Source organism: Hypanus sabinus, chromosome 4, assembly GCF_030144855.1.
Source record: "Hypanus sabinus isolate sHypSab1 chromosome 4, sHypSab1.hap1, whole genome shotgun sequence".
NCBI classification, from domain to species: domain Eukaryota; kingdom Metazoa; phylum Chordata; class Chondrichthyes; order Myliobatiformes; family Dasyatidae; genus Hypanus; species Hypanus sabinus.
Window position 1 is genome coordinate 147737373 of NC_082709.1, and position 27719 is coordinate 147765091.

Sequence of the window (27719 nt, forward strand, 5' to 3'; positions counted from 1 at the left end):
TTGATTCTTCAATTAAATTTGAAGAAACCTGGGGACCATTTATTCGACACTTTCATATGAATTAATTTGGCTTATTTCAGATCCTTTTCTCTACTTATACTTGTTCAGGTATGGAGTTCTGGAGTTCTTTTCTTGACACCTTTATATATTTATAAAGTGCTATTATTGCCCATGTTAGTTTTAGTTTAGTATTTTTTTTCATTATATATTTTTTCTCATATATAATTTCAATTTTTTTTTCTTTTTTCGACGATTATTTTTGTTTTTCATATATATTTATATAGACTTGATTGATTTATGTACCTTTTGTTGATGGATGTTTTAATAGGATATTATTATCCTATTACTAATGTAATCTCAAGTTTATTGAATCTGTAATCTATTCATTATTTTGTGTTGTTTTTTTTTATATATGAAATTTAATAAAAAGATTGAAAAAGAAAGAAAGAAAGAAATGGACTGTACTTATGTTTGGCCCTTACCCATGTCCCAGAATCTATCTTATTATCCAGGGTCAGGGGACATAAATAACTACAGCAATTCAACTATTAAGGCAATTTCTGGTCATATTAGATGGGAAGAGTAATTACAGAGGTGCTCCAAATTGGGCCTGAAATTGTAAATTCTTTTCTTCCTTGTAATTTAAATTTTCAACTTGATTGAAATAAAAGAATAAACCTTTCTCTACCATGTACACAAGCCTTTGATTGTCAATGAAATTCAGGGAAACTTAAATGGAACAAAAGACTTCACAAACAGTATTAAGTGACTAAGTAAATAATTTTCATTACATTCCCTAAGGAATAAACATTGATCAGTATAGTTCCCTGTTCCCCTTTGTATAATGTCATATAATATCATAATATGACTTGGGCTTCTTTCTAGATTATGCACTCAAATTGCAGCAACACCGTAACTTGACACTCGAGCTCACAAGTACATCAGCAAAATGAGCCAAAACTGCTTCTTTAGTTAATGTAGCTAAGTTCTCTGCTTTTGACTGCCATCATCAAAATGGAGCTTTAAAATTTAACTTACTCACCCTGAGACCGAGCAGGCCTTTTTTGACTGCCTTGCGCAAATAGTGAACTTTGCACCTCCCAATACTGTTCCAACTTCCTGCTCGTTTCACTGCATAGTCACTGTATTAGGTACCTACATACATAATGTTTGAATAGTTTTGGTTGGGGCCAGCAGTAATCAATAATCATCAAACACAATAAAGTACATACACTCGGTGGCCACTTTATACAGACCTAACAAAGTGGCCTTTGAGTGTATTCTGCTGCTGTTAGCCCATCCACTTCAAGGTTCGCCATGTTGTGTGTTCAGAGATACTCTATGACACACCAGTTACAACATGTGGTTATTTGGGTTATTGTCACCCTCCTGTCAGCTTGAACCAGAATGACCAAACTCCTCTGACCTCCCTCTTTAGAAAGGCATTTGCGCCCAAGAACTGTCCTCTATAGATTTTTTTTGGTTTTTCTCACCATTGTCTATAAAACTAGGCACTGTTGTACATGAAATTCCTAGGATATCAGCAGTTTCTGAGATTCTCAAACCACCCCATCTGGTCAAAGTCACTTAGATCACATTTCTTCCCCAACGCTGATGCTTGGCTTGAATAACAAATAAACCTGTTGACCATCTCTACATGTTTTAATAAGTGAGTTGCCGCATAATTGCCTCATTAGATATTTGCATTACAGGTGTACCCAGTGAAGTATAATTGGAATGGCATGAGCAGATGGGAGAAACACTGCCCACTTAATTTGTACTTGATTAGGGATTATCAATTAATTTTAGTCCTTGAGCAATCAGTGAATAGAAGGGACACAATAAAAGATTGTATATTTTCCAAGAATATGAAATAAGGTAATAGTTTGTTAATATGTTCACTGTGTGAAGCATATCATTTAGACATGTTTATATTATGTTAAAAAGGCCTTCAATGTTTCAATCCCAAACATACAGTCAGTGGTAACGAGCCCCCTCAGGGTCCAGTGACAGTAGGACTACAGGCCATGTTCTTCCCCCAGAGCTTTTACAATGGCCAAGTCCTGCTTCCGTGTGGTCTGTACCACAGAATCATGGAATATGCAGCATCAGGTTTTGAGGACACTAAGGTGATGAACTTTAACAACGGTTGATGTTTGTCTCAGTTTGTGTCCCTGGCAACAGCTAAAGGGCTCAGGGTCCTGTATTACACACCTGCTGAAGTGGACCACAAAGGCCACTGGATCCTTCACTAAACCTCAGCAGGTATCCTGTCCCTTTCACAGTGTGGCCATGCAGTGGAATTGACTCTCCGTGTGCCTGAAGATTCTGATAGTAGGGGTCTTCGCCTGAGCAGCCAAGTAAATTCTTGGAGCCTGTTTGACAATCGAACATTAAACTTTGCTAGGGAAATATCCAAAAGTTCTCTTCTTCAGGGCCTTCTGGTTCTGCCAGTGCAAACCACAGTCTGATAGGTGTGTGAGCATAAGCAATTTTCTGTGTGAACTTTTCTATAAGGACAGGAGATGTGGCGTGGTCCACAATACTGAATCCAGGCCTATCCTTCACGCCATTGGTTATGGGTAGATTCTTGGCACATAATGATGCTTTGTGTTCGCATATCCAGGGTACGTGCTCAGCTTAATGCAGCACACACAAAGGTGGCTCTCAGGGTTCTCTTATCCCCACTTATCCTGGATATTGTGTCCCTGCTAATATCATTCATTCTGGTTCTTTGTGTGAAACAGAAGGTGGTTGGGGCAAAAGCATGGTCCGGACCACAAGTGTGCCACAGAGAGCAACTGACTCCTTCCTGCAATCACAGGGAGATGGGGCTGGTCTGCCTCCACATTCTCACCTTCTGTTTCCCCTTGCTTATTTGCCCCTGCCAGTTGCATACCCATCCTGAGAGTCAGATTCCCAGCTCCTTCACCATCATCGCCCCAGTCTGTGCAGATCCCAGGTGACATCCTGCTGGGGCAGTGGGGAAGGGCAAATAAAGTAATGCATTGATCTTAGGGTAAGGAGGAACCACTGGGGGTTTCGTGTCTCCGCTACCTGCTGTAATTCATCCTGTCTAGATTAGGTAAAGCACAGACAGCTGGGCGAAACGTAAAGAACCACTAAAGTCCTGTGAGAGCACGGTTAGCACGAGACAATGCCTCAGAAAGTATCCATTTTTGTAACTGGCACTTTTAATAACATTTAGTTCTTTAAGTAGTACTATATATTCACCAGTTAAATACATTCCTGCTGTATGTATACTGTATATATGGAAGGTTTCATCTCTGTTGAAAAATGGTATATTAACCTACATCAGGTTTCTCAGGATAACAAGAATATAATCACCTGGCCTTCTCAATCCTCATCCTTCCACGACAGGGGTTCCCAACATGGGATCCATGGAATCCTTTGGTTAATGGTAAGGGTGCGTGGCATAAAAATGGTTGGGACCATCTGCTCTACAGATTTCCATACTAAAACTTATAAGTGTATGTCTGACAGTGCTTTTAATGATTAACTTGCCTGCCAATCTGTCCAAGTCTTGGCTTGAAAAATAGGTAAAATACAAGATACTGGGGTGTTACTGAAGCATTTGGAATTCTCCTTTAAGTCAAGATATACCAGAAGGGTGGACAAGGAGACTCACTGAAAAGACTTCACAATCTTAAAGTTTTTATCACCCGGTATGGAATCCTAAATTGCAATAAAGGGCAGTTAAACATTACCCAAAGTTATGAGAATGTTTTAATTAAACTTATACAGCTGTTCATTTACATTCTGCACCAGCGTCAAGCAGGCAGTAAAATATTAACCAGTTCATGAGTCAAATACTGCCCAACCCGTTCACTATTGGTTCTTTTATGGAACATCGGTTTCCTGACCAGTTATAAAGACCATCATGAAAACTCAAGATATTCTACGAATTTGGCTTGTAGGTGTGAAGGTTTTATGACGCATTAGTAAATTCCATGCATCAGGAGAAACATTTCAATATTAAAGAACTTCTGTTAATCTTTTATGTAAAGGTACAATGGGTTCATGCTCTGTGAAATCTAAATGAAAAGCAACATTTTAAATACAATTCACCCTGTGGTGTCTTGCATCAAACATTCAAATCAAATGCAACATGAAATGCTGCTGTCGAGATCTCAGAAGACATTCGATTGGTTTCTAAATACCTTGTTAATACTACAAGCACATGCTGACAGTCTTAGTTATTATAGCAAAATTGTAAAAACCAGAACAGATCTCAGTTAGGGCATTCAAAATATTGTTACACACTGCAAGTACCAGAAAAAGCCACAGGGCTACTCACTGTTCTCTCTCCCCTGGAGAAGAGAGATGCACATGTAAGAATGCTGTTCCTGGACCACAGTTCAGCATTCAACACCGGAATTCCCTCCAGACTTGACAGGAAGCTCGGAGACCTTGGCCAGCTCCCCACCTTGTGTAGCTGGATCCTAAACTTCCTATCAGATTGCTGACAGATGGTAGGGCTGGGTTCCATCACCTCTGTCCATCTGACCCAGAACACAGATGCCCCCCATGGCTGTGTCCCGAGTCCCCTCCTCTATTCCCTTTACACCCACAACTGTGCAGACATACACAGCTCCAATCTGCTGATCAAATTCACAGATGACAAGACATTGATCAGCCTTATTTCTGGTGGTGATGAGACAGCCTGCAGAGGAGAGGTTGACACCCTGACAAGAGAACTGATTGTGGAGCAACGAAGGCAGGCTCTCCCCAATCAACGTCAATGGATCCGCAGTTAAGAGGGTGAGTAGTTTCCAGTTCCTCGGTATACACATCACTGCGGATCTCACCTGGACTGTACACACCGGCTGTGTGGCAAAATAAAACATAAAAGCGTCTCTTCCGCCTCAAACAACTGAACAAGTTCAGCATGAGCCCCGCAATCCTGAGGACCTGGTACGGGAACTGCACCAACCTTGATCGCCAGGCACTGCAGAGGGTGGTACGGACAGCCCAGCACATCTGTGGATGAGAACTTCCCTCCACTGAGGACATTTACAGCAGCAGGTGCAGAAAGAAGGCCTGGAAGATCATCAGGGACACCAGTCACCCCAACCATAAACTGTTTCAGCTGCTTCCGTCCGGCAAACAGTACCAGAGAGAAAGGCGATGGCTAACGTGTGCCAACATGAATCAACAACATTGTACTAAGCTCAATGGCCTCGAATTGTAAACTAACTTTGCAGAAAGGAAGAATTTATGAACAAATATATGACAATACACCAATCTCTTACTTCAGGTCTGTAATGTAGAGACTCTTAAGAAACTTTCTCAATTTACTGAATTCTTATTAATTTGTGCAGTTCCTTTTTCCTTTGGCCCTGTTAGGAAACTTATACAAGTGATTACATTATTTATTTCCATTGGCTGGGAAGTCTTCTTATGCCATGCCTGTTAGGGCTGAAATTAGAAAGATTTCTCCATGCAGAAGCTGGCTCCTTTTTCTAGAAATGACAAATGGTGGTAGATTGATTACTTTAAGTCTAAGAATGAACTGTTTAGTAATAAGAGGCAATGAATTATCAGGAACAAGATTAAGTAAATGGACTGACAGCACAGATTTGCTGTGACCTCAATGAAAGAGACAGGGGGCAGTAGATTATTATCAGAATCAGAATCGGGTTTAATCTCACTGGTTTATGTTGTGAAATTTGTTGTTTGTGGCAGCAGTACATAGTAATAAAAACTATAGGTTACAATAAGGAGTAAATATTTAAAAATAAATCAAATAAGTCATGCGATAAATTTAAAAAGTAGTGCAGGATGGTAAAGAAGAAAGAAGGAGCTTTTTACCCCTTGATAGACAAGGGAGATTATTAGAACAGCTTAGTAAAACAGTAACGAGAAGAGAGTGGAGGATTTGATTTGACAATAAAGTGATGGGGTTGGAATTCACTGCCTTAGAGTTTTGAAAGCAGAAACTCATCACAGTAATAACATATTTGGATAGCCACTTAAAGGCTATAGTTTTTAGTCTAATACTGGAGGTTTCCAGTCTATGAAATTTCACATGCATAAATCCATTAAGGCAACTAGTAAATGCATGGTTACTCAGTGACATTAGATTTATGAGCTGTAAAATAATTGCACTAACAAGGAACTCACCATTTAACATGATTCCCATGTGATTTCTGAGAAAAAACTATTACAAAGCTACCTTCTTGGAGAACGAAATTGAGGACCTGTATCAGAGGGATATGAGGGACTGTGTTTGAGTATTCTACGTCTGAGTGAAACTTGGCTGTCTCCCAGCTGTCAAATCAGTAAGCTTCTCAATTTTCTGTATCGATTCGGACAAGGCAAAAGGTGGAGGTGTGTGTTTCATGATAAACTCTTGGTGATGCTCTGATGTGGCAGTTTTGTTGAACTCATATTCCCCCGACCCTGAAAACCTAATGACCAGCTTCTTGGTCCAATCAATTACCCGACTTGTCACTCATGATGAAAACTTAACATCTTGAAGCATCCACTCAAGACACTAGCAATTCCATTGGATTATTTCTTCGGCCAAAAGTATCCTGACTGGTTGCACCAAGGTCTGAAACGGCAATTCAAATGTGCAATAACGCAGAGAGTAGTGGATTGGGCCCAAAATATCCCTCTCCGTCATCGACAGAATCTACAGAGGGAACACCCTCAAAAAGACAACATATATCATCAACGATTCCTCTCATCCTGGCCATGCCATCATCTCACAGCCACCATCAGCCAAGAGGTACAGAAGCTTGAAGACCCACAACACCAGGTTTGAAAGCAGCTACTTTTCTTCAACCAATAAATTGTTCTAAGCAACTGGTACAACCCTGATCGCTATGGTTTAGCAACTCCACGATCACCTTGATCACTTTGCACTAAAATGGACTTCGCTTTTTTTTTGCTGAAAAAATTGTGCATAATAAATGTTTATGTTTTTCTTGTAAAAACTGCAAATAAGATTTTCAATGCAGCTGTGCATACATGTACTTGTGCACATTTGTAATAAACTTGACTTTAGATTTTATATCACATCCTGGACTACAACTGATACTTTTACAGAACTGCTTCCATGATTGCTTCGCTAGATATGGCACGATATTCCTTCTAATCAACATCTATTAAAATAAAATTTTAACATAGGTACACATCACTTAACAATTACAGACACTGCAATTCTATGTGGTATTTGATTTGTTATTGGATATTAAGAAATCAAGTATGTGGAAATATATTTTACTGTAAGTAACAACATGACATTTTTGTCTGTAACAAAATGGTACCTGCATTGTACCAGACTAATAGTGTTCATGCAACATTATGCTGATGGATCTTGAATATATGACGTATTGCAGAAAGACAAGCAGATGCATAACTGGAAAACCAAAGTAGCATGCCTGAACAATTGGGGGCACACAACCCCAATAATAGCAAATGCTTTGAGAGGCTGGATAAAGACTACATCTGCAGCATGCTGCCACCCACTCTGGACCCTCTACAATTTGCCTAGCGATGGAACCAGTCAATTGATGATGCCAGGGCCATATCACTACACACCATCCTCACACCTGGAGAAGAGGGATGCATATGGAAGAATGTTGTTCCTGGACCACAGTTCAGCACTCAACACCATAATTCCCTCCAGACATGACAGGAAGCTCAGAGACCTTGACCAATACCCCCATCCTGTGCAGCTGGATCCTAGACTTCCTATCAGGTCACTGACAGGTGGAAAGGTTGGGCTCCCTCTTCTCTGCCCCTCTGACCCTAAACAGAGGTGCCCCCCAGGGTTGTGTTCTGAGTCCCCTCCTCTACTCCCTTGACACCCACAACTGTGCTGCCACACACAGCTCCAATCTGCTGATCAAATTTGCAGAAGACATTACTTTGATCAGCCTTATTTCTAGTGGTGATGAGACAGCCTGCTGAGGAGAGGTTGACACTGTGACACAGTGGTGCCAGGATAACAACCCCTCCCTCGATGTCCAAAAAATAAAAGAGCTGATTGTGGATTACAGGAGGAACGGAGTCAGGCTCTCCCCAATCAACATCAATGAGATTGCTTTTGAGAAGGTGAGTAGTTTCTAGTTCCTCTGTATACACATCACTGACGATCTCACCTGGACTGTACACAGCGGCTTTGCGGCAAAAAATGCACAACAGTGTCTCTTACACCTCAGCCAACTGAAAAAATTTGGCATGAACCCCAAATTCCTCAGAACCTTCTACGGGGACACTACTGAGAGCATTCTGTCTGGCTCTATCACCGCCTGGTATGGGAACTGCATCAACCTTGATCGCTGGGCACTGCAGAGGGTGGTACGGACAGCCCAGCGCATCTGTGGATGAGAACTTCCCCCCATTGAGGATACTTACAGCAGCAGGTGCGGAAAGAAGGCCTGGAAGTTCATCGGGGACACCAGTCACCCCAACCATAAACTGTTTCAGCTGCTTCCGTCTGGAAATTGGCACGGCAGCATTAAAGCTAGAACCATCAGGCTATGGGACAACATCTTCGTACAAGCCATTAGACTTTTAAATTTACATATCTGTACATTGCGATGAAGTCATAACATAATAAAGGGATTTTTATTCCGTCATGTTGTGGGATGAATGTAAGATTTAAATAAATTCAAATAAATTCAAATAAATACACTGAATGGAATATATTCTGACCTTGACCTGATGTACAGTAGGTAACACTTGGGTATAAAGGCATAACTATGTTGTCTAGTTATTTGAAGCTATCATTGGCTTGTGTGCAGTGATGGTCTTCCATTGCAGCAGGTAAAATAAATGCACTATAATTGATCCACTATGAGCTAATTATTGTTTGTTATAAGATGTAGCAAAAATAATCTTGGTAGAACTTGGGGCTTCCACTGAGATTGCATATTTAAGTGCAGGACTGGACCAAGAGAGATTCTGGTGACCGCCTGCTCCCGGGGAAATTCTGGCAGAGAAGTGATCACCAAACAGATAGTTTGCATTTTGTTTTGTGTGGCCTTTCCTGTTGAGTAGCAAATACTGGGTTCTGTCCCACTCCCATTCTATGCATTGCGATCCGTGCTACTGTCTATCGAGTGGATCAGGTTCTGTCGCCATGATTCCAACATTTTCGGCACGGTAGCTAGCAACATAGGGGTAACAATAATTAGGTTTGACCGGTAAGAGCATCAGGAACAGCTATGACATCAGGGATGCACCAAATCCATGTGTAAGAGGAACACCTAATATCAGGTGTCAGGGGTGCATCAGATCTGGCATTAGGGATGCATCAGTACAGGGATAATAAATGAGTAAAAGTGGGATTTGTGGAAACTGAGCTCACAAGTATAATCTCTACAGTGAACAAAAGAAAGAGAAAATCGGGTGAGGAAGGGAGACTAGAAACTGGTAATAATGGGACAAGGGGATTCCTTCCCTGTCCCAGATAAGAGGACACTAACATGGCATACGTTTAATAATTAGGGGAAGGGTTCGGTGGAAGAATTACGAATGGGGAACCAAGAGGAGTATTTCAAGCTTGGACAGCAGGAGAACTATGGGCCACAGTGGAAGAACTGCCCAACCTGAAGACTGACCATAAGGCCAGAATTAGGCCATTTGGCCCATCAAATCTCCTCCAGCATTTCATCGTGGCTGATCAATTTTCCTCTCAGCCCAGTCTTCTGCTTTCTCCCTGTAACCCTTCATGCCCTGAAAGAATGTATCAACCTTTGCCTTAAATATACCTTTATCTCCATAGATGCACCACTCTCCTGCTAATGAAATTCCTCCTCATCTCCATTCTAACTGAATGTCATAGGAAAGATCCTCTCCGCATCCACTCTATTGCGGCCTTTCAACATTCACAAAATGCTAGTGGAACACAGCAGGCCAGGCAGCATCTATAAGGAGAAGCACTGTCGACGTTTCGGGCAGAGACACTTCATCAGGACCTGGCCTGCTGTGTTCCACCAGCATTTTGTGTGTGTTGTTTGGATTTCCAGCATCTGCAGATTTCCTCATGTTTGCTCTTTCAACATTCAATAGGTTTCAATAAGGTCCCCTCAATTGTTCTGAATTCCAATGAGCACAGGCCCAGAGCCATCAAACACTCCTCATATGGTAACCCTTTCATTCCTGGAATAATTTTCATGAACTTCTTCTGTATCCTCTCCAATGTCAGCGTATTGTTTCTTTGATAAGGAACCCAAAGCTGCTCACGACACTCGGTGAGACCTCACCGGTGCCTTAACATTACATCCTAACTTTTATATTCTAGTCTTCTCAAAATGAATGCCAACATTGCATTTGCCTTCCTCACTATCAACTCAACCTGCCAATTAACCTTTAGGGATTCCAGCATGAGGACTCGCAAGTCTCTTTGAACATCAGATTCTCTCCTTTTAGAAAATGGTCTACACTTTTATTTCTTCTACGAAGTGCATGACCATGCACTTCTTAACACTGTGTTCCATCTGCTACTTCTTTGCCCATACATATAAACTGTCTGAGTCATTTTTGTCTGTCCTGCTTCCTCAACACTATCTGCCCCTCCACCCACCTTTGTGTTGTTCACAAACTTGGCCAGAAAGCCATCAATTCCATCATCCAAATCATTGACATATAACATAAAAAGAAGTGATCCCAACACAGACCCCTGTAGAACAGTCACCAGCAACCAACTAGAAAAGACTCTTTTTAATCCCACAGTTTGCCTCCTGCCAATCAGGCAATGTTCTATCCATGCTAGTATCCTTCCTGTAAAACCATGAGCTCATGTGTGGCAGCTTGTCAAAAGCCTTCTGAAAATCCAAGTACACAACATCTACCCGTTTTCCTTTGTCTTTCTTTCTTGTTATTCCTTCAAAGAATTTCAATACAATTGTCAGGCCAAATTTTCCCTTGAGGAAACTATGCTGACTTTGGATTATTTAGTCATGTGCTCCAAGTACCCTGAAAACACATCCTTAACAATTGACTCCAACATTTTCCCAACCACTGAGGTCAGACAAACTGGTCTACATTACTTCCTACAAAGTGAAACCCAATAGCATGAATGGCAGCGATGCTTCACTACCAGGTGAACTCAACGTCTTCTATGCACACTTTGAAAGGGAGAACACAACTACAGCTGTGAAGATCCCTGCTGCATCTTGTGACACTGCGATCTCTGTCTCGAAGGTCAGTGTTAAGCTGTCTTTACAGAAGGTGAACGCTCGTAAAGCAGCAAACCCCGATGTAGTATCTGGTAAGGCTCTGAATACCTGAACCAACCAACTGGCAGGAGTATTCAAGGGAATTTTCAACCTCTTACTGCCACAGTCAGAAGTCCCCACTTGCCTCAAAAGTCAACAATCATACCATTGCCTAAGAAGAGCAAGGTGAGCTGCCTTAACGTCTAACATCCAGTTGCACTCACATCTCCAGTGATGAAGTGCTTTGAGAGGTTTGTCATAGCTACAATCAACTCCTGCCTCAGCAAGGATCTGGACCCACTGCAATTTGCCTGTCATCACAATTGGCCTATGACAGAAGCAATCTCAATGGCTCTTCACATCCATGCTAGTGTCCCCATCCAATCAAATTTGGACAGTTCCTCTCTCATACCTCTGTGATTCCCTTTACTCCACTGTAAAACTGATACATCTGATATTAGCTTCTCCCTCTCGAATTACAGGGTTAATCCTATCATATTACAATCACTGTCACTCCTAAGGGTTCCTTTACCTTAAGCTCTCTAATCAATTCTGGTTGATTGCACCACACTGACAAAGTGTTCGCTCGAAATTGTAGGGGCTCTATCAGAGATACTTAAATCATCCTTAGTAACAGCTGAGGTACCAGAGGATGGGAGGACAGCTAGTGCTGTTCCAGTGTTTAAGAAAGGCTCTAAAAATAAACTAGTAAATTGCATCAGTAGTGGGAATATTATTGGAAGATATTCAAAGGGACCAGATATATGAGTATTTGGATGGACATGGACTGATTATGGATAGTCAGCATGGCTTTGTTTGTGGGAGGTTGTGTCTTTCCAACCTTATAGAATTTTTGAAGGAAGTTACCAGGAAAGTTGATGAAAGCAGATATTGTCTACATGGACTTTAGGAAGGCACTTGACCAGCTCCCACTTGGAAGGATGGTCAAGAATGTTCTGTTGCTTGACATTCTAGATGAAGTAGTAAATTGGTTTAGACATTGGCTTTGTGGGAGAAGCCAAACAGTTTTAGTGGATGATTGTGTCTCTGACTGGAGGCCTGTGACTAGTGGAGTACTGCAGGGACTGGTTCTGGGTTCATTGATGTTTGCCATCTATTTCAATGTTCTGGATGATAACGTTGTTAACTAGATCAGCAAGTTTATGGATGACATCAAGATTGGGGATGTAGTGGACAGGGAGGAAGACTACCAGAAGTTGCAGCAGGATCTAGACCAGCTGAGAAAAAGAGCTCAAAAATGGCAGACTGAATTTAATGCAGACAAGTGCAATGGGTAGGTTTACACAGTGTGATAAAACAGAGGGTTCTGGGAATATAGGAAAATAATTCTTTGAAAGTGGTGTCACAGGTAGATAGGATCATAAAGAAATCTTCTGGCACATTGGCTTTCAAAAATCATAGGTCTGAGTACAGGAGATAGTATGTTTCGTTGAAGTTCTATAAGACATTGTTGAAGCCTAATTTGCAGTATTGTGTGCAATTTTGGTCATCTACCTACAAGAAAGATATAAAGAAGGTTGAAAGAGTGAAGAGAAAATTTACAAGGATACTGCCAGGACTGGAGGACCTGAGTTATAAGGAAAGATTGAATATTCTTCCTTGGAAATTTCTTGGACATTATTTCTTGGAAGATTGAGGTGAGATTTCTAAGAGGTCTTCAGAGAAATGAAGTGCATAGATAGGGTAAATGCAAGAAGGCTTTTTCCACTGAGTTTGGGCAGGACCTCAACCACAGGTCATGGGTATAGAGGGCCATGGCCCAGATGCAGGTCAATAAGACTAGGCAGCTCAAATGGTCGGCATGAACTAGGTACTCCTGTGATGTACTTTTCTATGGCTCTGTCACTCCATTACTCAATTCAGATGATCCCCTGGTCTGTTCCTCCACAGGTGGCACTAAAAATCCACCTTGTAAGCAATCTACAAAATCCCCCTCTTAGGATCCAGCATAAAGACTTGGCCTCCAAAGCTGCCTGTGGCAAAGATTCCTCAGATTCACCACTCTCTGGCTGAAGAAATTCCTCCTCATCTCCATTCCAAAAGTATGCCCCTCTGAGGCTGTGTCCTCTGTTCTGAGACTCTCCCAGCATAGGAAACATTCTCTTCACATCCACTCTATCAAGCCCTTTCACCATTCAATAGGTTTCAATGAGGTCACCCCTCATTCTTTTGAATTCTAATGAATACAGGCCCCAAGCCATCAAACCATCTTCAGATGACAAACCATTCGATTCTGGAATAATTTTCGAGAACCTCCTTTGAACCCTCTCCAATTTCAGTGCATCCTTTCTAAGATAAGGGGCTAAAAACTGCTCACAATACTCCGTGAGGCCTCACTAGTTCTTTATAAATCTCACCATTATATCCTTGCTTTTATATTCTAGTCCTCTTGAAATGAAGGTGAATATTGCATTTGCTTTCCTCACCACAGACTCAACCTACAAATTAACTTTTAGGGAAACCAGCACAAGGACTTCGAAGTCCCTTTGCAACTCAGGTCTTTGTATTTTCTCTCCATTTAGAAAATAGTCAACACTTTCTTCTATCAAAGTTCATGATCATATATTTTCCGACACTATATTCCATCTGCCATTTCTTTGCCCATTCTTCTAATCTGTCTAAGTCCTTCTGTAGCCTCTCTATTTCCACAAAACTACCTGCCCCTCCACCTATCTTCATATCGTCTGCTAATTTTCCAACAAAGCCAAGAATTCCATCATCCAAATCATTGACGTATAACATTAAAAGATTCGATACCAACACAGGTCCCTGTGGAACACCACTAGTCATTGGCAGCCAACTAGAAAAGGCTCCCTTTATTCCAACTCTTTGCCTCCTGCCAATTAGCCACTGTTTTATCCATGCTAGAATCTTCCTGTAATACCATGAGGTTGTAGCTTGTAAAGCAGCCTCATGTTTGGCACCTTACCAAAAGCCTTCTGAAAATCCAAGTACACAGCATCAACTGATTCTCCTTTGTCTATCCAGCTTAATTCTTCAAAGAATTCCAACAGATTTGTCAGACACGATTTTCCCTTGAAGAAACTTGCTGGCTATGGCCTATTTTATCATGTACCTCCAAATACCTTGAAACTTCATCCTTAATAAGACTATAAGACATAGGAGTAGAATTAGGCTATTTGGTCCATCTAGTCTGCTCCGCCATTCAGTCTGGGCTGATCCATTTTTTTTATCTCCTCCTCAACCCCAGTTCCTGGCCTTCTCCCCGTAACCTTTGATGCCATATCCAATCAAGGACCTATCAACCTCTGCCTTAAGTACACCCATGACCTGGCCTCCACAGCTGCATGTGGCAACAAATTCCACACGTTCACCACTCTTTGGCTAAAGAAATGTCTCCGCTTATCTGTTTAGAAAGGGCGCGCCCTATCCTGAAGCTGTGCCCTCCTGTCCTAGACTCACTCACCATGGGAAACATCCTTTCCACATCTACTCTGTCCAGGCCTTTCAACATTCAAAAAGTTTCAATGAGATCCCCCTGATCCTTAATCAACTCCAACATTTTCCCAGCCACTGAGGTCAAACTAACTGGCCTATTGTTTCCTTTCTTCTGTCTCTCTCCCTTCTTGAAGAGTGGAGTGACATTTGCAATTTTCCAGTCCACTGGAACCATCCAGGATCAAGTGACTCTTGAGAGATCATTACCGATGCCTCCATGATCTCTTCAGCTACCTCTTTCAGAACTCTGGGGTGTAGGCCATCTGGTCCAGCTGACTTCAGACCTTTCAGTTTCACACGAGTCTTCTCTCTAGCATTGGTAACTTCACACACTTCATTCCCCCTGACACCTGAAACTTCCACATACTGCTAGTATCTTCTCAGTGAAATGTGGAGTAAAGTACTTATTCAGTTCATCCGCCATTTCCTTCTACCCCATTACCACCTGTCCAGCTTCTTTTTCAGCAGACCAATATCCACTCTTGCCTCTTTTTTACACCTTATGTAATTTCCTATACTCCACTATAATACTGATACATCTGACTTTAGCTTCTCCTTCTCAAGTTTCAGGGTGAATTTGATCGTATAATGATCACTTGCCCCTAAGGGTTATTTTACCTTAAGCTCTCTAATCAATTCTGGTTCATTACACAACATCCTCTAGTGGGCTCAACTATGATCTGCTCTAAAAAGCCATCACGGAGGCACTCTAGAAACTCCCCCTCCTGTAGTCCAGCACCTACCTGATTTTCCCAATCTACCGGCATATTGAAGTCTCCCATGACTACTGTAACATTGCCCTTTTGGCTTGCATTTTCTATCTCCCATTGTAATTTGTAGACCACATCCTTCCTACTGTCTGGGGTCTGCATACAACTCCCATCAGGGTCCTTTTACCCTTGCAACTCATCCAGCTGACTGCAATATTGCCCGCTGATCAGCCTGTCCTTGTTAGCAGTCTCACTGCAGTGCTTCTGTTTATAAAGCAATTGCCCCATTCTCAGCACTATCACTCCAGTTCCCATCCCCCTGACAAATACATTTAAAACCTCTCGAACAGCTCTAGCAAACCTGCCCGCAAGGATATTGGTCCCCCTTAGGTTCAGGTGTAACCTGTCCCTTTGGTATAGGTCATACCTTCCCCAGAAGAGATCCTAATGATTCAGAAATCTGAACCCCTGCCACCTGCACCGGTTCCTTAGCCAAGTGCTCCTATTCTCACCCTGACTGATGCGTGGCAGATGCTGCAATGCAGAGATTACTACCAGCTTTCTATCAAACTCCCTAAAATCACTCTTCAGGACCTCCTCGCTTTTCCTGCCTATGTCATTGGTGCCAATATGTACCAAGACTTCCAACTGCTCACCCTCCCCCTTTAAAACGTTGTGGACCCCATCCCAGACATCCCTGACCCTGAGACCTGGCAGGCAACATACCATCCACAGAATCTTGTCTCCATTCCCCTAACAATGGACAGGGAAAAGCTGTTCAGAAAATGAAAACTATTGTTTTGTTTCACTACCCTATTATTATGTATTTGGAAAACCTGATGAATTTTATGAGGTTAAATTTCAGGCCTTTCAAGAATACTGTAACAGTGCCAGGCCAGGACTTGCCACTGTGCCAAATGAAGATTATTATAAAAATATGTAGGATACATTACATGCTGCCTTTCCTAAAAAGGCTAATTGGTCTAAGATAATGGAGACACAGCAAGGTGGAGTTGTGTCTGTAGAATATATACAGAAAGTAGAACAATATTCAGGACTGCAGGAAGAGCAGGCTGTGGGATCTACAATTAGTATTATTACAAATAGTCTTTGGCCCGAATTGCATCCTGTCCGTTTCAAACAGTTGGCAGCCTATTAATGTCCCAAAATCAGATCCAGTAGAAGTTAGCAGAGGAGACCAGGATTCAGTGCCTGTAAGCTTATGTGGTAGAGATTTAGTGTGTAAAATGCACTCCCAAGGGACTAAATGTGTGTATACAAGAGAGTCATTGTGAACTATACTATTTCAGTAGTAGTGATTTTATTTTGTCTAAGAGCCAGTTGCTCATGGCTTATCAAGTACTTGGAATATTTTCATGAGAGTGACTTGAAAACCTTCAGAGATTTCTCTAGATTATGTTTAGACCTACAACTCAGAAAGTAGCACTGTTAACTTCACACAGTGGCTTATTATGACTTGGCTGGGAATGACCATTTTATGCAGGAGAAATTGGATCCCTATATTGATAAGGAAACTGCTCTGTACCCTTCTAAAATAAATGTAGGCGATTCTGCTCTTTGGCAGAGTGCAACTTCCTCATGAAGCTCAATGGACAATAGGGGAGCAGGAGAACAGGGAACCCACCTAACTAGCTGTTTCCAGAGATAAGGTGCAAAAGGACCTTGGTTAAGGGTTTATGAGATCTGGGAGGTCCTGGCAGTGAATAGATGGAGTCTGTGGCAATTGGACGGAGGTAAGGGCTTTCTGTTATCACTCCCTGGTACATTAGGAGCAGGGGCAAACCTTTTGAACGTGAAATTGTTAGCAGGTGCTGTTCAGTGCTGATGTAGAACCTTCGTTCTCCAAGTTCCCATCACAACCTTGGGCCCTCCAGCCAAATGAAACGGGTAAGATGTTCACTGCTGAGCCACGTAAAGTGACCATCAACCCAAGTACTCCACTCCCCAGCGAGGTACAATACCCTCTTTCTCTTGAGGCTGAATAGGGGATTGAAAGATCATAAAAAGCAAATATGCTATGCCCCTGGTTTACCACAAGCTATAAATCAAGTTCGTGAATGATGTATGATACATATTTTACAAAATCCTAGGAAACTAGTGATGGTGGAAGGATCTCCTACACCACCCTCTGATGGATCCTTCATGTATTTACAGATGGATTTTATAGAATTACCTTTGTGCAAAGGATATAAATATGTTTTGGTCATCACTGATGTTTTTTAATGGTGGGTTGGTGCATTTCCTTGTAGAAAGAATGATGCAGTTATAGTAGCTACATGTTTATTGAAGGAAATCATCCTGAGGTTTGGGATCCATTGAAAACTGTCTAGCAACAGTGGTAACCATTTTACTGAGAGGGTAATAAAAGTCCTTACAGGCTGACCAACGTTTCCTCAGTGGGCAGGTTTAGTGGAAAAGATTAATGGAACAATTAAAAACAAGCTTAGTAAAATGTGTGAGCGATTGAAAGTTAACAAGGTGAGTAAAGTCCTTTAGTAATCAAAAGAAATGCTAAATATGCAGTAAGCTACAAAAACAATATGATAGAGACAATGAGAAGTCTAAAGATCAAATCTAACGAGCGAGAGAATACTGTAGTTCAATCGATATGCATTGTATGAAGTTTCAAAGCAAACTAAAACAAATCGAAAGAGCATCACCACGACTTCAAGTGGACTGTCCTGCTAGTGACGCTACTGCTGGAACTTCAGGAACAGCAATGGCATCTGAACTCTGAGGAATTACAGGATGGACATGACATGGCCCCTCGCAACCAATGTGAGATTGACAGTGATAAAACAAAAAGATTGACATCTCTGTCAGCTGAAACTATTGCTAATTACTGTATTGACAAGCCAGTGGCAGATCAGTCGACTATTCCTCAACCGCTCAACAATCTGCTGAAGTACAAGAAGTGCTCAGATGACCCTGTGATTCTTAACTGAAAGTGTTTTAAACTTTCGAGGTGACCTTGTGTACTGCACCTGAATTAACAATCCCTAATACAGCTATAAATCAACAAGAAACACAGGATAGCAGTCTTAATTCAAGAACACAGAGACCAACTGCATCCCATTGGTTATTAATTTGATTCTATAATGGCTCCTCAGTGATTGAGAGAGGGATTCAGATGGTTGCTTCTGGAACCAAAGCGCTGGCATCAGGTAACATGTCTCTGCAACTGGGAGGGCAGGGGAGCAGTAAAGAACTAACTGTATGGAACTGACAAATCTCGGTCCTCCCCTTCCACTGAATGGCACTTATTGTGTATGTGGTTACCAGGCCCACCCCTGGCTGCCGGGCGTGTCCCCTGAGTCGGCGGGGAGGTGGAAAGAGCCGTGACCCTGGAGTGTCTGCTGTTATGTTGCTTACATAGTGCCACACGTGTGACACTTAGAGCCACTACCTCACCACCCTCTGGTTGATAACAGAGGCCGAGAGATTTGGGATGATTGCCTTTCTGTGATATGGTACCGTGGGACTGTCCCTACAGCTGATTAATGAGGAGAAAATAGCACATATGTCTTTGATCAAGCCCAACAACCATTAAATAAGTTGTCTGTGGAACTGATGGCTGTTCATACGTTACCATTACAGAACAAATTAGTTTTGGGTTTGATTCTATCAGAAAAAGGGGACACTTATTCTGCTGAATTTACATAGCTGACAAATCAGAAAATATAACTAACTCAGCAAATCACATTTGAGAAGCTACAAAAGAGATTAAGAAAGTAGGGGATCAGCATCACAACCATTTCACTCCGGGAGCTGGATGGTGGCCATTCGAGTTGCAGGGGGCATTGTGAACAACTATTCTGTATGATGGTATAACTGTTGATATTATTAGAATGGCTGTTTTTCCTTTACAGTTTTTGTGTGAAGCAACAGGACAAAGGAAAATAATTGTTGAATCAAAAGGGAATTTGCGGTATAGTTTTGAAACTGCATCATTGCTGTAGACGTATATACATATGTACACATTTCATTTACTGTATTTGGGGAAATGTAGCGTTGTCATGAAATGACAAAAAAAAGAGAGAATGCGTACTTGTAGTAACAAAATGGCGTTTTTGTCTGCAATAAAATGGAAACTGTGTTGTACCAGAGTGCTTTGCTAATAGTGTTCATACAACATTATGCCGATGGACCTTAAGCATATGACAAACTGCATAAAGACAAACAGATGCGTTACTGGAAGAATACCAAGCACACTGAATAAGTAGGTGAACAGAATGCACCCTGGCATTCAACTGATGTTCAGTCGCTAACACTTGGGTATAAAGGAATGACTATGCTGTCTGATTTCTTTTTCAAAGCTATCATCAGCTTTTGTGCGATGATGGTTCCATTGCAGCAAGTAAAATAAACACACTTATGATCGATCCATTCTCATTAATCGTTGCTTACCATCAACCCCCTCAAAACGAATCAGTAAACTCCCTAGATCTGGGCCTTAGTACCCCCTTGTGCCGTTGGATCTTGGATTTTCTTACTTCCAGACCCCAGTCTGTTCAGATTGGCAAAAACATCTCCTCTACAATCTCCATTAGCGCAGGTGCACCACAGGGCAATGTGCTTAGCCCCCTGCTCTGATTTACACCTATGGCTGTGTGGCTAAGTAGAGTTCCAACACCATATGCAAGTTTCCTGGTGACACCACTTTTCTGGACTGTGGTGATGAATTAGCATAGAGGAGAGATTAAAGTTTTGGCTGAGTGATGCCATAACAAAACCTCTCATTCAATGTCGGTAAGACCAAAAAACTGATTGTAGACTTCAGGAGAGGGAAACCAGAGGTCCATGAGCCAGTACTCATCGGAGAATCAGAGGTGGAGAGGATCAGTAGTTTTAAATTCCTGGATGTCAGTATTAAAGGACCTGTATATAAATGTAATTCCAAAAAAAGCATGACAGCACCTCTACTTCCTTAGGAGTCTGTGGAGATCTGGCATAACATGAAAAACATTGACAAACTTCTAAAGATGTGTAGAGGAAAATGTACTGACTGGCCTAGTACAGGAACACTAATGCCTTTGAGTGGAAAATCCTACAAAAGGTAATGGATTCAGCCCAGTACATCACAGGTAAAGGCATTATTGAGCACATCTACATGAAACGCTGTTGTAAAAAAGCAGCATCCATTATCAAAGATCCTCACCTCCTAGGCCATTCGCTTTTCTCACTGCTTCCTTCAGGTAGAAGGTGCAAGTGCCTCAGGACTCACACCACCAGGTTCAAGAACAATTACCTCCCCTCAGCCATCAAGCTCTTGAACAGAAGTGGATAACTACACTCACCTATTGAAATGTTCCCACCGCTAATAATCTCTCTTTAAGGACTCTTTATCTTGTTCTTTCATGCTCTCGTAATTTATTGCTATTTATTTATATTTGCATTTGCCCACTTTTGTTTCTTCTATGCTCTTGCTCTTTCATTGATCCTGCTTACAGTCACTATTCTATAAGTTGGCTGAGTATGTGATGCACCATCAATAACTCACTCTGAGACGTGAAGGCGAGATAGCGGCTTTTATCGACTGGAAGAAGGAACAAGCAGTGAGTGACCACCATACTACATCCTGGAGACTGAGAGGCTGGGCTCAGGCCTTGATCGCCTTTATACAGGGGTCTGTGGGAGGAGCCACAGGAGCAGTCAGCAGGGGGCGTGTCCAGACAGGCACATGTAGTTTACCACAGTATGCCTGCAGGGAAAAGAATCTCAGGATTATATGAGGTGACATGTACAGTATGTACTCTGATAATAAATTTTACTTTGAATGTTGAACTTCTTGTTATAAGACAAGTGAAAAAGTGCTGGACAATTAAAGCAGCTTCTACTTTGACTGTGCCTCAAGACTACATCGTTGTATCTCTGCTTTCACAATGCTGCAACTCGACTTCCAGTCTGAACCCCTCTACACACTGGAACTTTTCTCTTTCCCTCTCAACCTTTTGACTGAGACTAATCATACTTGTCATTTCCACTGCATTACCTAGGAAACTGCTCGCTGTCACTTCACACTGATTGACAGGCTCCTCCCTCAAGTAGCAAGCTCAGCACTAACTCAGTATCAGCAAACTCGTTGGTGTAGCTGCTGATTAGAACCAGTAACAGAGGGAAATCTACCAGCAAAACATCTTTTAATGGAGGTAATCAACTTCCAGCAGCAATGACTGGTACAACCACTTATGGTATATTCCATTACACCAAACTCCTGACATGTTCCACTACGTGGCATATTGAGTTCCTAAAGAAATATTAACCTCTTATATTTGCACAACATTCTGTAGAATCTGTAAGGATGAAAAAAAATCATTGAATTCTAAACATTAACTGAGTGTATGGATTACATTACACCCAACATACTTACCTTCTACCTTATTCCAATATATGGCATTTCATGTTTTGGATGAGCCAATTACACATATAATGGAAACATTGCTATTTAATATTTTCAAGCTATTTATATATTACCATTAGATTGTTATTATCTGAATCTTGTTTCACTTTGGTTTACTAACACTTTTTGAGGCATGTCTACTTAAAATTCAGTACAGGTCAACTGATGTGACTTTACTTATTTTGCAAGTCATAATCTCAAAACAATTTCAAGTTTGTCAAACATCTCCCCTTTATAAATCTGTATTGATTATTAATCATCATTTTCTAAGCAGCTTGTTATTACTTTCTTACTAATAGATTGTAGGACTTTACGTCCTGCCGTTGCCAGGGTAGCTAGTAAGTGCTGAGTAGGAAGCTCAGTATTAGCAGAGTATCTAGCAAGCTCTTTGCTGTGGCTACTACCTAAAACAAGTAACAGAGGAAAGCCTACCAGCAAAGCATCTTTTAATGTAGGCAATCCGCTTCCAACTAACAGCTATGGCTGGTACAATAACATATCCAAATTCCACCACATGGTACACTGAGTTTTTAAAGAAACGCTGACCTCTTATAAATAAACATGCTGTTGAATTTAAAGGATGGAAAATAATTGATGTTCCAAAGTCTAAACTGAAAAAACACTAACTAAAGGTATGGAATGCAGAAATAAATTACTTCCAACATTTATATTAAAACAAGCTCAATAACTTTAACGATTTACTTCTTCAACATTTTTTTATTTTCCTGTAAGTAGCTATCAGATACCTTAAGGCAAACACAAGCTATTCCCTTCTTTTGGTGAGCCAGTTGCAGAAATAAAGGAATCATTGATATCTGATGTTTTTTCAATAACTTATATATTATCGTTCTTCCTTGTTTCCTCTTTCCCTTCTTTGTAAAATAGAAGGCTACATTTGCTACGTTTCATATATCTGTAGAACTGTCCCAGAATCTTTAGGAATTTGGAAAATGACACACAAAGGCACTCCTTTTAAAACTTAAGATGCTAGTCATCAGGTCCTGGGACTTAATTAACCCATTAGTTCACGAATATTATTATTTTAAACAATTGCTAAATTCTTTGAGTTACTGTGTTTCTTTGTGGGTTTCAGCATCTATTTCCATGAAGACAGGAACAAAATTGTTGCTATGCCATTTTCTCATTATCCAGTTAACTCAAAGAGTTATACAGCATAAAAACAGGCCCTTCAGCCCAATGGGTCCATGCTGCCCACCTGAGACCTTCCTGTCTCAGTCCATAAACGATCTTTATTAACTTCTGATCATCTTTTTGTCATTTTTTGTTGTTATGCTATTTACTTTTCCTTTGTTTAATCATTTTATACACATACGTCATGTTCGGAAATAATGCGTCTGTGGGGCATACTAAGCATATATGCAAATTCTAAGTGTAAATATGTGCACTTCATCATGCTTGATGATTATTGATCACTGCTGCCCCCACCCAAAGCTGTTCAAAATGTGTGTATGTTGGAAGTGAAGGACCTCTTATATGCTTTTGCCAAAACTGAATCTGAAGATGCAAATAGTAAATTAATCAATTATAATTTAGATTCATTTCCAATAATTAAGATGGTATAACTGATGAAAGCATTACCAAATATTATGTGTTACTTAGCATTTGATAATTAGGAGGAATATAAATCATTTATCTGGTAGGCTTTAAAGCTTATAATTTGCTGTTGAATCATTTTGAAAATTATAGTTTCAGTCTTAGATATTTTTAAAGGCCCTAATTTTAATTAAGTCTTTGGAGACAACAAGGATGAAAATAAGACATGTTAATTCTTAGTTTTATACAATCTGCACTAAAATCTGTGGAGTAAATAACCCCATAGAATCTAGGAGGAGATATTTCCTGCTCCAGAACAGAGGGGTGAGTGTGCAACTGAATTGTCATTGAATCAAAGAGCAGAGAGGGATATAATTAGACCTATTACCAGCAATATATGCTGGTAATCAGGGTGCCTCATTTCATTCTCTACGGCTCAAAAGAGCTCCTCTTTCTGAAAGGCTATGTGCAACAATCAGCCCACAACCCACACAAATCTTTGGTCAGTCAAAGTCAGATAACCAAACCATTACGTAGGAAGTAGGAACAGAAGTAGGCCATCTGGCCCTTACAGCTTGCTCTGCAACTTATCATGATCACAGCTGATCATATATTTTCCTGCCCTATCCTCATGTTCAATTATTATTCCAAAATCATTAGATCTTTATTTTAAATGAATTCAATGATCCAGCTTCTATGGATTCTGGGAGAGAGAATTCGATGTAGGAGGAGCCCAGCCTGCTTCATTCTCAGTGCTAAATGGCCTGCACCTTATTCTGAAACAGATTCTTTGATTCTGGACTCTTTGGCCTGGTGAAACATCCTCCCTGCATCCAGTTATTTGAGCCCTGTAAGAATTCTGCATAATTCAGTAAGATCATCCTTCAGTCTTCTAAACTTAGATAACAGTCCAAATCCAGAACTATGTCTGGTCTTCTCAGATATTAAGCCTACAGCTAATCTATTGAAGCTCTACTGCTCTTCCTTAATGGCGAGAATAACCTTTCAACATAAAAATAACCAAAACTATCCACAGTACTCAGATTCAGCCTTGTCAATGCATTAGGACATCTTCATATAATAAAGGCTGACATACCATTTACACTCCTAGTGGCTTGCTGCACCTGTATGTTGGACTCCACGATTTTTGTACAAAGACACCTGTGTCACTTTGAACATAAGCATTACTTCCTCTTATTTAAGAAACACCCTGTTTTTTTTCTCTTTTTATTAACATAACTTTACATTTTCCACTTTATCCTTCATCTGTTATTTTCTCTGCCAGTCATTCACCTTGTCTACATCTCTTCAAAGCTCCTACACATTGCCTTGCTGCTCTCAACGCTACCTACTTTTGAGTTATCCAACTTGTAAAAAGAATACAAAGGGCTAACTCTCAATTAATGCACTTTTAGCCTCCAATCAACAAAAATAATTCCAGAATCTGCAGAATTTTGTAAGCTCATAACTAAAATATCCACTATCTCTACGGCCACTCACGTTAAAATTCCGAGATATAAATCTTGAGATGTATCACACTTTAATCTCAGTACTATTATTTTACTAATATTTATTTCCTTCAGTTCCATGTTCCTCACTAAACATTGGTTCCTCAGAATATCTGGCAGTGGTTTTTATGTCTTTTTCTATAGAGACAGACAAAAATAAAACTATTTAATTTCTCTGCCATTTCTTTATCTTCCCAATAATAAATTAACCCATCTCCAGCTGCAAGGGGCCCATAATCACCTTCCTGAAGTCCTTAATTTATGAATACCAATATACGCTCTTACAGTGCCATACTGTGCAATCCTAAGACTTTTGCGCTGTACTGTATTTGTTGATGTGGAGCAGAAAGTGAGTTTGTAAATGTGGCCAGAGCAAAGGATGTTGGGAATGGTGAGGGGTGGAGCGCCGCAGGAGGGTTGTGGGATAGGTGGCAGAGAAGGAGTGCCAGGAGCAGGGGGTGGCACGGTTTCAGACCCTCTTAGCCCCGGCACTCCTTCAATGGTTCCACACAATTGGTTTACTGATCATTACAAAATGTCTGGTTTAGTGCTTCCTGTTCCCTATCTTCTCCCTTCTCTTTGTCCCAACCATGACTCCCCTCTCCCAGTCCCTTTACCACTCTCAATAGAGACCCATATCAGAATCAGATTTATCACCACTCACATAATTAGTTTTTTGGGGTGCAGCAGTAGAGTGAAGTACATAAAATTACTATAGTACTGTGCAAAAGTCTTAAACACCCTAATTATATATGTGTGCCAATGCTTTTGCACAGTACTGTACATTTTTGTGTTTCTTGTTAGTTTACTTTCATATTTGTGCCTACCTTTTTAATTATTCCTGTTTAGCCTACAGCTATTTTTGTCAACTTTATAAGGGTCTTCCTTTAATTTAAAACGCTCTTTGATATCCCCCGTCGGTAACAGGATGGGCCACTTTTCTAGTTAGGTTTTTTGTGCCATTGCACAGGGAGTTGGTTCTCCAAATTATTGGGATGGAAGTCATTGAGAAAGTAGGGATGTGGTAACTTTGTTCTGATTCAGCAAGGGCATACAAAGGACAGAAAAGAGGCTGGAACTACTCAGCTGGCCTGAAAAATCTATGAACAGAGTGTGAAAGGTTTAGGGCAATGACCTTTCACTACAACTGGGAAGAATTAGAAACTGCCTAATGCCACATCTTAATGTTTAATGCAAAAGGATTTTATCTATAACAGGATTGGGCACATTGTGAACACAGCCTGCTTCTGCACAGTCTCTCTGGGTTCTCCAGGTTCATGGCAATGCCTGGGCACACAAGTCATTAGTAGTGGGCAAGGACTGTAATCAGTGAATGCTATGTACAGTATCCAGTCATGAACAGTGTGTGCCTGTGACACTGCAGCAGTACACCTGCTGTGTCTCAGAGTTCCTCACTTTCTCAGGCTCATTACTGCAGACCGGGTGCTGCCACTTCTGTTTTGTAACACCAAAGCACAAAACTAATTGAAAAAAAAACACGGAGCTGGGATAACTCATGTATGCTTCATTTTTATTTTAATAAAGTGTGCACAAATGACTTGGTGGCATAATGACGTATGCCATTCACATACTTTTACATATAATCCGTAATGAATTATGTAAACAATAAAGCAGGTGTAAGCAAACAAATATTTACAATATTACTGAAATATCAAATACATAACAGCTGGAGCTGCATGTGCTGCAGGGACCCACTGGGAATGGGGGTTCATAGTGAGTGGACTACACACAGACTTCTACCGACATCACCCCCCACCTCCCCAACCCCGATGCCTCCCTAATCTGAAGCCTAGGAGTGCAGAGAAAGATACACCCTCAGCCATGCTAGGAATGGGCCTCAGCCTCTGCACCGCCCACACCCACTGGGGAGAAACATGTGAGAGTTCGGAGAGAGGAGAGAGGAAGGGCGGTGAAGATACAAATGACAGAAGTGGGGAGGTACAGGAGGAACTGCGTCGAAGAGGCAGCCTCACCCACACTGGAATCGAAGCATGCACTCAGAGTGAGTCACTGAATGCAGCCAGAACTCCTGTTCCTTTCTCCCCCATTGCCTTCTCACCCCTCTCCCCCTATCTCTTCACCCCCTCCGCCTTGTCCCTGCTTCTTCTTACCACTTCCTCGGCTCTGCCCACCACTCGCACTCCTACTGGCCCTTCTCCACCCTCGCACCGCCTCCGTGAAGGACGGCCACAGACCCTGGAAACCGGAAGTAAGAACAGAAAGTTCTTGCAACGCTCAGCAGGTCAAGGGAAGAGAAGCAGAGGTGGCGATTCAGCTCAAAGACCACTCGCTGGAACGTGAATAGTAAGAAAACAGGTTAATTTTAAATTAGAGGAGGTGTGGGGAAATAGATGAAGTGTGCAGTCTAGGGCAAGCCATTGTTTGGGAGTTAATGACCCCAGAGGCTGTTATGAGGAAAGTATTGTCATTGGAACAAAAACAATGGGGACAAAGATCACTCCATTACAATCTGACAGTTGCTCTGCCTGCTTCATAATTACTCCAGTAATTAGACTTTGCACCTAGAAGCCTCTGAGATGTCTTCTTCCTTAGCCATGTCTTCCCTTATAGCATAGTTGATGGAACCCTCAACACAGCTTATCTACTTCCAACGCCTCTGCTCCCACCTCTTTTCCTCCTGGATAGAGCAAAGATACCATTCCCCTTCTCCCCTATTGCCAGCCTGCTAAGCTTCACATTTAGTATACAGCATCACTCAGCCTCTACTTGTTGACCAGCTTCAATCAGATTTCACTTCCTGGTGCATTTTCCTTTCCTCTCCCTTCCCTCTTCAGCCTTTTGTAATTCCGTATTCAACTCTTTCGTGCCC

At 41.3% G+C, this 27719-nt stretch overlaps 1 long non-coding RNA gene across 1 annotated transcript in view; it reads right to left on the reverse strand.

Moving 5' to 3' along the window:
- LOC132393293 (uncharacterized) overlaps positions 1-22370 on the reverse strand; it is an 81694-nt gene extending 59324 nt beyond the window's left edge. The window contains exons 1-2 of the long non-coding RNA XR_009511822.1: positions 22239-22370; positions 20907-21107 (exon numbers count right to left, since the gene is read on the reverse strand). This is a non-coding gene — a long non-coding RNA (uncharacterized LOC132393293). The remainder of the gene's footprint in view (positions 1-20906; positions 21108-22238) is intronic.
- Positions 22371-27719: the final 5349 nt, after the last annotated feature.